This window comes from Miniopterus natalensis, chromosome 2 (assembly GCF_054644295.1).
Source record: "Miniopterus natalensis isolate mMinNat1 chromosome 2, mMinNat1.hap1, whole genome shotgun sequence".
Lineage (NCBI taxonomy): Eukaryota > Metazoa > Chordata > Mammalia > Chiroptera > Miniopteridae > Miniopterus > Miniopterus natalensis.
The window spans coordinates 167,405,289-167,416,340 of record NC_142082.1 but is presented as its reverse complement, the minus strand read 5'-3'; positions in this window follow the sequence as shown (position 1 = coordinate 167,416,340).

Genomic DNA, 11,052 nt, shown 5'->3' with positions numbered 1-11,052 from the left:
TTAGCTCCGGGCGCCCCCCTCAGGGACCCCTCTGCTCCTTGCGCCCCGAATGTGGGCACAACGCTGTAGCTTCACCCCCAATTCCGGCCCGGAGCCCGCCCACGGCGTGCGCATTGGCTGCAGACCCGCCCAGTGGCGCCGGGTGCTCCGGATTATTGGTCGGCCTTGCTGGAGGGCGGGGCCTAACTCAGCAAGGTAGGCAGAGGGCGGGGCGGAACGTTAGTAAAGCAAAGGTGACTCCGACGGGGAATGAACTAGGGGCTGCCCAGGGGGGTGGGGCTTGGAGTCGGAAACTGGAGTTGTGATTGGAAAAGTCTGAAGCCCACGGCAAGGTGATAGTACAACTTGGCCCTAACAGTTCAGGGGAGGAGTCGGGGAGGGCTAATGTCAGGCCGGCCCGTGCGCTGCCTTCCCATTGGCTGAGACGGAGCAGGCGAGAGTCGGGGCGGGGGGGTTTGTCCTCCCGCCCGGAGGTTACTCTCGGTCGCAGGCGCGCCGGGGTTACTGGGGCAAGTAACCGAGAGGGCGGGAAATTCCGCTGCAGCTTCGCGAGCGCCTCCTAACGGCATTTCCGGGCCGTTCTTAAACCGTTAGACGCGCCGCCGGCAGTCCCGAAGGGTCTCGGGAGAGCCCGGCGCCCCAGAACGCTGTTTGCCTGCTCCTTTTATCTCATGCATGCCCTTTCATGTCATTTCCCATATTAAAACCTTCCCTTCCCCCGAGAGGCGATGAAATTAAGAGAGGCCGATTTAATCGTTATTATTTTCATTAAAAATTAAACTTTTGTCACTAAGTAATACAGGTTTACGATAAAAGTTCAAGCAGTAGAGGAATTTACAAAACAAAAGTTCTTTCCCCACCCTGCTCCTCAGCCTTACTTCCTGAAGGCACGCAGCGTTTAGATCACACTAACAGTGCGCGCGCGGGTGTGGAGACGGGACCCGCGCGCACTGCCGGCGCGGCCCCTGTGGAAAGCTGCACCGAGGTGCCTCAAAAAATTAAAAATGGAGCTACCTGCCTTACGACCCAGTGGTTCCGCTTCTGGGAATATATCCGGAGAAGCCCGAAACTAATTCGAAAGGATACGTATACCCCTGTGTTCACTGCAGCGTTATTTACAACAGCCCAGGCGCCCGGCTCACCCTTGGGGCGGCGTGGAGGGACCTGGAGAGCGCTGCTGTGCGAAGTAAGCCGGCCAGAGGGAGGCAAGTACCCTGTGAGTTCACTCATATGAGGAATCGAGCCAGCAAAATTAACTAACAAATAGAAGCAGACTCACTGATGGAGAACTGACCGACAGCTGTCAGAGGGGCGGGAGGCTTCCGGGCTGGGTAAAACAGGTGAAAGAATTAAGCAAAAACAACGACAAAAAGCTGACGGACACAGACAACAGCAGTGCTGATTACCAGGGGGAAAGGAGGGTGGGGGGTGTAGGAGAGGGTTATGGGGGGTAAGTGGTGATGGAAGGAGACGACTCGGGTGGGGAACACACAATATAATATACAGCTAATGTGTTATAGAATTGTACACCTGAAACCTATATAATTTTATTAACTGATGTAACCCAATAAATTCAATAAAAAAGAAAAAAAAAATCACACAAAAATCTGTTGAGCACTTAGCATGTGCCAGGAGCTGTGCTGGGCTCTGGGGAATATAATGATGAACTCAAAGCTATGGAGCGGGGATGATACACAGTCACACAATAGCACTAATGTGGGTGTAATTGCAAGTGAAGGTAAGTATTTAAAAAAAAAAATCTTTATTGATTTCAGAGAGAGGAAGGGAGAGGGGGAGAGAGAGACAGAAACATCAATGATGAGAGAGTCATTGATCGGCTGCCTCCTGAACACCCCGGGCCGGGACGGAGCCCGCGGCCTGGGCATGTGCCCTGACCGGGAATCAAACCACAATCTCCTGGATCCTAGGTTGATGCTCAACCGCTGAGCCACTTACTGAAGGTAAGTATTTGAAGGAAAGGAACAAGGTTCTATGAGAGTATGTAGCAGAGGAACATTAAGAGTTTTTTGTAATAACTATAATTTGTGGAGCGTTCTCATACAATTACAGCTTATAATTCTATAGCACTTTGCACTTTGTAAATAATTTATCCATATTATTTCACTTAATTTGACTGTGAAATAGGATATTTATTATTATGATGTCCTTTTGTAGACATAGAGGCTTGGAGAAATTAAGGAACTCCCCAAATTCCTTTCCTAGTAAGTGGTAGAGACAAAATTTAAACCTAAGTCTGTAAAATTCCACCTTCCTCTCCCTTTTTGTCTGCAATAATTTAAAAATATGAAATATTCAGAAAAGTAGAGACTAATATAACTTCCCCCAGGTTAAGAAACAAACAGCACATATACTGTTGAAGAGCCTGGTATAGCCCTTCTCTGTGGCATTTCCTCCTTCCCTTCTCAAAGGTCACCATTTTGCAGACTTTGTATTTACCAATCCCATGTTCACTTTTATAATTCACATATGGTGGATATCCAGAAACAATATATAGTTTTGCATGCTTTTAAACTTTATATCAATGGTATTAGTGAGTGTATCATTTTGCAACTTGTTTTTATGCTTAACATCTTTATTTTTATTTATTTTTTTACTCCTCACTCGATATTTTTTCCACTGCTTTTTCAGAGAGAGTAGAAGGGCAAGAGAGAGAGAAACATCGGTGTGAGAGAGACAAGTTGATTGGTTGCTTCCCACATGTGCCCCGACCAGGGCCGGGGACCGAGCCTGCAACCGAGGTACGTGCCCTTGGCTGGAATTGAACTTGGGACCCTTCAGTCCTTGGGGCAATGCTCTAACCACTGAGCAAACTGGCTAGGGCCTTAACATCTTTATTGAGATATACTGTGTTCATTCTTTCACAGGTAGGTCTAACCCACTCAATTTAACTGTGGCATAACATTGTATTGTCTGATTAGACCACAATTAGTTTTTCATGATCATGTTGAGGGATACTTGGATCATTTTCTATTTATTTATGTATTTATTTTATTACAAATATTGCTTCAATGAACAGTCTCCTTTAAGCAACAGTGAGAGTTTCTCTAGGGCTGTGACTCCAAACTTCTTATTTAAAAAAAAATTAACTGGGATCTTCTGTGAGAAACACATTGCAATCCAGTATACGCACACATACACTAGACAACAAATACATATACTACTCACACAGACATACACCACACACTGCTATGTTATGTGTGTGTTCCCTGATAATTTCTATTCTATGGGATAGACGTGTCTTTTGTTCTAATGAGGTGACTCTGGGAGGCTCCTGAATAGGGGCTGGTAACCGGAAGGAACAAATCATGATTAGAAGCTTGGAATTTTCACCCTTGTCCCCTATCTCTTGAGAAGGGAGAGGGCTGAAAATGGGGTTAATGATCCGTCATGCCTATGTGATGAAGCCTCCATAAAAATCTCAATAGCATGGGATTTGGAGAGCTTCCAGCTTGGTGAACATGTGGAGGTGCTGGGAGAGTCACATGCCTAGAGAGGGCATGGAAGCTCTCTGTTCCCTTTTGTACCTTGCCCTACTCATCCCTACCATCTGGATGTTCAACTGAATATCATGTTCTTTTCTAATAAACCAGTAAACTATAACTAGTCTAGCAAACTAAATTGAACCCAAGGAGGGGGTCATTAGAACCTCCAAACTATAGCCTGGTAGTCAGAAGCTCAGGTGACAATCTGGGCTTTCGACTGGCATCTGAAGTGGGGCGAGTGCAGTCCTGTAAGACTGAACCCTTAACCTGTGGGATCTGACGCTATCTCTGAGTAGATAGTGTCAGAATTCAGTTGAATTGTAAGACACCCAGTTGACGTCATAGAAAACTGCTTGGTGTGGGGAAAAACCTCCACACATTTGGTGACCAGAAGTGAAATGTTTTGTGTGGGTAGTAAAGGAGACTCACAGGAAAGAAAGACACAGTAGGGAAGAACTGAATTTTTCCTTACATGGGAAGAAAAAAAGCTGAATTTTTCCATTAGAGGATATGTTTATTTGCTCAAGCTATGAAAGCAAAGCTGGTATAGCAACTACAACTGGGGTCTCCACCTGGTTATGCTTACAATAATCTACTGTCATTCTTCAAGATACATCTGTCTTCTGCACAAGCCAAATAGGTGAGTTGAATGCAGATGTGGTGGAAATAATCACCCCTGCATCTTTCAAGTCCTTGATGGTGAGTGGCACTAAACCCTGCATTCCCTCTAGGAATTGGGTATTGCTTTTGGTTTACCCAGGTAGAGGCAATTTTGGTGGCTCCCACCTGGCCTTTCAGCACCATAGCACTCACTCCATAGGTTAGGGAGCCAATGTGGGCATTCTGCCAGCCACTTAGTGTATTTATTCCAAGTATGCATTTGGAACTGGGGAAATAACCACAGGATGGGTTCGGAGACCCTGCTGGGCTTATTATGTGAGGGATCTGGGCTAAAACTCCCTTGATTACCTGACTTCTGTGAGCCCACAGTGATGTTTGGGTCTCCTGGAATTAGTGTCAGTTCAGAGCTAGTGTCAAGTAGTCCTGGCAAATCTGATTATTTCTTTTTCCCCAATACACAGTTACCTGGTAAAAGGATGTAGGTAACTTCTCTTTGGGGAAGGCTAGGGGAAAGATTAACAGTATGAATTTTTGACAGTGTCCCTGGGTTCTTCCTTAAGGGGCCATCGTCTTTCTTTCATTCAAGGGTTCTGGCTCAAGTCTGGGAATTGACTGAGGGGCCATGACTCTGTTTTTATGATTCAAGTTAGACATTTGTTCACTTGACCTAAAACTTTTCTGCTTATAAAAATCTAGTGATTGCTGCTTTGACTTTGCTGTCTATTATGGCAACCATACCCACCTTGTCTTTGGTGTTTGAATGCTGTCACTTGGCCTCTGCCATCCCAGGATCCAATTATTCCCATTGCATTTAGGTTTCCCAATTCAGTGATGGCAGCTCCCGTGGTAAGGTCTGGCCTACAGAGAAGAACCATCACAGAGCTCTTCAAGGATGCTGGGCTACCCTCACAAATGTATTTCTCTCAGTAGTGGTGAAAGATGTCTTCTGGACCCTCCCAGTGTGGGCGAATAAGTCTTAAATGACAAATCCACTCTAACATTTCAATCTCCCTAAGCCTTTGAATCCCTTCTTCCACATTAAACCAAGACAGGTCGGGCAATCTGCTTGATAAGACCCCCTGCCTTCCCCTAAGGGAAGATGACTTTGTCTGAAATAATCCATTCTTTTAACTTTCTTGTTCTGCCCTGTTTCTGCTTATAAAAGTCTTTCATTTTGTATAACTCCTCAGAGCACCTTTCTACTTACTAGACGGAATGCTGCTGATTCAATAAAACCAATTAGATCTTTAAATCTATTTGGTTGAATTTTTGTTCTTTAACAGACACTAATTGCATTTCCAGATTGTTATTTGTGCTTCTGACCAGCTGGCTATAAATCAGAGGCTCCCACAGCCCCTTCTTGGATTTGATTAATTTGCTAGAGAAGTTCACAGAACTGAGAAACATTTACTTGCATTTACAGGTTTATTATGAAGGATATTACAAAGGATACAGATGACCAGCCAGATGAAGAGGTATAGAGAGCAAGATCTGGAAGAGCCCTGAGCACAGGAGCTTCTGTCCCCTTGTAACTGGGGTGCACCACCCTCCCAAATGTGGATATGTTCACCAACCCAGAAGTCATCAAATCTCCATGTCCAAGAGTTGTTTTTTTTTTCTTACAAGATTACTGGTTTATTATAAAAGAATATAACTCAGGAACAGCCCGATGAAAGAGATGCATAGGGCAAGGCAGGTGGAAAAGGGGTGGAGCTTCCATGCCCTCTCTGAGGACACTCTAACAGCATCTCCACATGTTCACCCACCTGGAAGTTTCTGTTGAAGAATTTTTAAACTTTTTAAAAAAAACCCCAATTTTAGAGAGTGGAAAGATGAGAGAGAGAGAGAAAACATCAGTGTGAGAGAGAAACATCAATTGGCTGCCTCCCAGATGTACCCAGACTGGGAATCGAACCTGCCACCTTTTGTTGTACAGGATGACTCTCCAACCAACTGAGCCACACAAGCCAGGGATCAAGAATTTTTATAGAGCTTTAATTTCAAGGCCCACCCCCCCCCCCCCCCCAAAGTCAGTGAGAAGGACTAAAAGTTTCAGCTTTCTAATCATTTGGTCTTTCTGGTGATCAGCCCCATCCAGAGGCTATCCAAGGGTCTTACCCCATCACTTCATTAGCATAAGATCAATGGGAGTCCCTTATGAATGACAAAAGACACTCTTAATTCTAAGGGTTTTAAGAGCTTTTTACCTGGGATTAAGGGCAAAGACTATATATATATATATATATTTCTTATACCACATCCTCAACCCCCATTTTATATGAGACTCCCCACTCTACTTCAGGACTTACAGAGGCCAGGAAGGTAATGTGAAAAAGTGAAGTGGGTCACATTTTTCTTTCCATAATGGTATCTTCAATAAGAACATTTTTCATAATAATTTGGTAGGAATATATATAGTTTTTAATACTCACCCAAGGACATTTTTTCCATTACTTTTCAGAGAGAATGGGAGGGGGAGAGAGAGAGAAACATCAATATGAGAGAGACACACCGATTGGCTGCCTCCTGCACGAACCCTGACCAGGGCCAGGGATTGAGCCTGCACCCGAGGTATGTGCCCTTGGCTGGAATTGAACCCCGGACCCTTCAGTCTGTGGGCTCACACTCTAACCACTGAGCCAAACCTGCTAGGGTGGAATGTTCTTTATTTCTGTAAAGAAATAGGTTTGCTCCCAGTTTTCTTAATCCTGTGAACTTGTGTTTTTTTTTTCTTTTCTCACTTTTGATAAATACAGAGCTATATAGTTCCTTTAACTATTTCTCTAAGAAAAGTACAGTGACAAATGACTACTGAGTACTGTCTTCAGAGTCAGGGACAATAGGGATTAGTAGAGACTATGGAAAACTTTATAGAGTATGCCTTACATGGTACTGCAGGCTAGAATTCTATTTTCTTCAAAAGAAGCTAGGAATATGAATGCGTGTGTGTGTACTCTGTTTTTTAATGCTGACAACTAATTAAAAAAAAAAAAAAAATGTTGTGTAGGTCCTGGCCGATGTGGCTGAGTTGGTTGGAGCGTGGTCTCATACACCAAGAGGTGGTGGGTTCGATTCCCAGTCAAGGCACATACCCAGGTTGTGGGTTCGATCCCTGTTGGGGCGCGTGTGGAGGCAACTGATCGATGTTTCTCTCTCCCTCCCTCCCTTCCTTCTCTCTCTCAAATAATAATAATAATAATAATAAAAAATGCTGTGTAGGCCAATACTATATAAGCCAAATCAAACATATTTGCTGGCCAGGTTTGGCCACAGTCCTTTACTTTAGAGCCTCTGCTTTGACATGTTTTCTCTCAGTAGCCCCATCCTTTCTGATGGCTTCACCTATGTAGCCGGAGACTGAAGGTGGTGGTCCCACCCTGACTCATATATATCTGGCCCTCTGAGGAATGGCTGAGGTGGGCATATCAATAATTTATTTTCACGAAGAACTTCCTGGGCAAGAACTCAGCCAAATGGAAGAAGAATGCTCAATCCAGTAACAAAACCTCAGGGTCAGAGTTGACGTGAGATTGTCCCACACTGGACTTCAGTGAGGCGAGGACTGTGTCCATTTTGTTTACACTGTTCACGCAGAGCTTAGAAGAGCCTGGCACATAGTAGATAATAAGTATTTATTGACTGACTGACAGACTGAATTCTTATTACCATCCAGTGCATGTCACTCAAGTTGTTTTTTACCTCAGCCCTGATGAATTCATATCTGGATCCAGGCAGCTATATGTAAAAAAAGGCAGGAATTATGTCACAGAAAACTCTCTAAACACACTGCCTTGGTACTCCTAAAAGGAGTAACCAGACAGAAGAAAGTGTTTTCTTCTCTTTACATTACTTTCCTCACTTATATTACCGTGCAATTTTAGCCTTTATTGGGCTTCTTGTAATAGCAGGAGGTTCCTTCCAGGAGATGTTACATTTCCCACAGTACAGTGAGGAAGTTGCCAGGTAATAGGCAACACTGTTTATGAGTGTGGAGCTGGAGATCCTGTGTAAGTGGGTAGAGGGGAGAGTCAGAGAAATGTTAATGGGACCCCATTTGTATCCACAACTTGGGGAAACATGGGTTATATTTGGGGGTTGTGGTAGAGATTGCTAGCTGCTCACCAAATCCTAATTTCCTCATTTTTCTAGGCACATACCCTGCAGTTAGGTGTGACCTTGTCGTTGAGTTCCAGCCAATGGATATGAGTAGAAATTATGTGTACCACACCTAAATTTCCACTGTGTTTAAACCAAAATATTTAAAATATTTATTTGTTATTGCATTAGCCTATCCAATTAACACAGAGGCTCGGCTAAAACTTCACATGTCCTGCTACTATATATACAGTTAGTCCTCTGTATCTGCGGGTTCCACATCTGTGGATTGAAAATATTAAAAAAAAATTCCAGAAAGGTGATCCCTAAACAATACAATCTAACAACTATTTACATAGCATTTACACTGTATTAGGTGTCATAAGTAATCTAGAGATGATTTAAAGTATACGGAACAATGTGAATAAGCTATGTGCAAATACTGTGCCATTTCATATAAGGGACTTGAGCACCCGTGGATTTTGTAATCTGTGAGGGGTCCTGGAACCAATCCCCTGTGGATACTGAGGGGCTACTTTATCTGCAACATGGGTGTTTGGAAATGGAAATGGAGGCTTAGGGATCATTGCAGTTTTGAGGATACTAGTTAGCTATGAAGAAGCTGAAGTTGCAGAGATGCCTTGGGCTGATGTAGGGAGCCTGGAAGGATTTTCAAAAGGAAAGAAAATATGAATGCAACTTATAGAGCTTTAGGAAATTTAGCAGGAAATGGGGCTTCCTATAAAGTAATCTTAAAGTGCTCTAACTCAGACAATAAATTTCCAAAAACATCACAGTTCTTCCTAGAGAGTTGCAGAGTGTGAGATGGCGCGAAGTGTGTATTTGAGCTCAAGACCAGAGTCTCACACCTGGGTATTTTACTGGAGAGGGAGGCTACATATTGGGTTAGGTAGTGGGGAAGGCTGCTCAGCTTCCTGTGGAAATCATGAGCAATGGGCATTCTCTGAGGATGGGTGGACCTGGCTTAGAGATACTAGCAGAACTCAGGAGTTATTTTCCCCAGGAAATCTCCCTGGTCTCTTCCCCCACCCAAATCTGGGATAAGAATACTCTCCGTGCACTCCTGTAACATCCTATTTTTACTGCTGTTCCAGTTACCTGTGTCTGAATAATGAAATCGCTCTAAAACTTGCTGACTTAAAACAGTGACATTCATTTTTTTCCTTTATTATCTCTTATGGCTCTGGGCATTCATGGCCTCAGCTACGCAGTTCTCCCTTGGGGAGGGTGTCATGCTGTTGTGGTCAGATGGGGCTGGAGTCATCTCGAAAGCTTCCTCACTTGCAGACCTGGTGCTGAGGTTGTTGCTCATTGACAGCTGCGACCTCATAGGCTCAGCCAGGACACCTAGTGCGGCCTGTCCCTGCAGTTGGCGCTTCCCTGCAGCATGGCAGCTGGGCTCTGAGAGTGAGTGTGCCATGCGGACCGGGTGGGTGCAGGACAATCTTTCCTGACCTAGCTTTGGAAGTCACTTTCACCATATTCCCTTTCGTTGCAGCAGTGACGAGCCCTCAGGCACATTGGGTGGGGTGGGGACACAGGAATGTCAAAGAATTTTGGCATGTTTAAAAACCACTATGAGCCCAGCCGGGCGTGGCTCAGCAGTTGAGCGTCGACCTAGGATCCAGGTGATCGGGGTTCGATTCCTGGTCAGGGCACATACCCCGGTTGCGGGCTCGATCAATGACTCTCATCATTGATGTTTCTATCTCTCTCTCTCCCTCTCCTTTCCTCTCTCTGAAATCAATAAAGATATATTTAAAAACCACTATGACTGCTATCATAGGACTTTTGCATAATTTTGTCTACCTCCCCTGTAGAGAAAGTAAGTTCCTGGAGGGTACTGGGGGTTCTTATTTGGATTTGGACCCCCAGCACACAGTAGGCATTCAATAGGTGTCTGTTGGATGAATGAATAAAGTAGCATAGTAGCACTGGAGGTTTCAGTAAGCTCTCATTGGGGAAAGGATGTTTTGTTTGGGAGGAGTAAAATATTTGGAGGAATTACCTTTCTCATCTAACTCTGAAGACAAAGGAGAGACATTAAAGGTTTAAAAATGTAATTAAAGTTGTTATTAAGGGAGATTAATTTTTCAGTTTGCGGGATAGATTTAGGGATGATAGAGGAGGAAGGGGAGAAGTTTGAAGTCAGTCTATCCAGATGAAATGTAACGAAGCTCTGACTTGGAGGAGTAGATGTGAAAGACATTAGAAGAATCAAGCAGTTTCAGGGACGATTGGGGGCAGAGAAGGGGAAGAATGAAAGATAATTCAGCTTTTGAACCTAGGTGGCTGAGAAAATGGTAGGGTCGTTAACAGAGAAAGGGAAGGCAGAGTAAGACCACTGTTGAAATGTTAGCCATTCAAATCCCATTTCAAAAATCTCATTTCTTCCACAGAGCCCTTCTGATTTCTCCTTAGCCAGATGCAATATCTCCTTTTAATTCCCAAGCCCTTTGTTATTTCGTCATGTCGCTTAACTTCTTCTGCCTCTTACAATGACTCTGGCCCTATCATTTTTGCATCCCACATAGCACCTAAAATAGTGCTTTGTACTTATAAGCCATAGTACATTTACATTTAATTATGCAGTTTGGGATGGGGGAAAAAGTCCCCCAAATTGGCTTTACTTTGTTACTGTCTTTGTCCATTTGGGTTGCTATAATAAAATACCATGGACTGGGTAGCTTACAAACAACAGAAATGTGTTCCTCACAGCTCTGGACACTGGCAGCCTGAGATCAGGGTGTGAGCATGGTCAGATGAGGCCTCTCTTCCTGGTCACAGAGCTCTAGTATTCTCACGGGGCAGA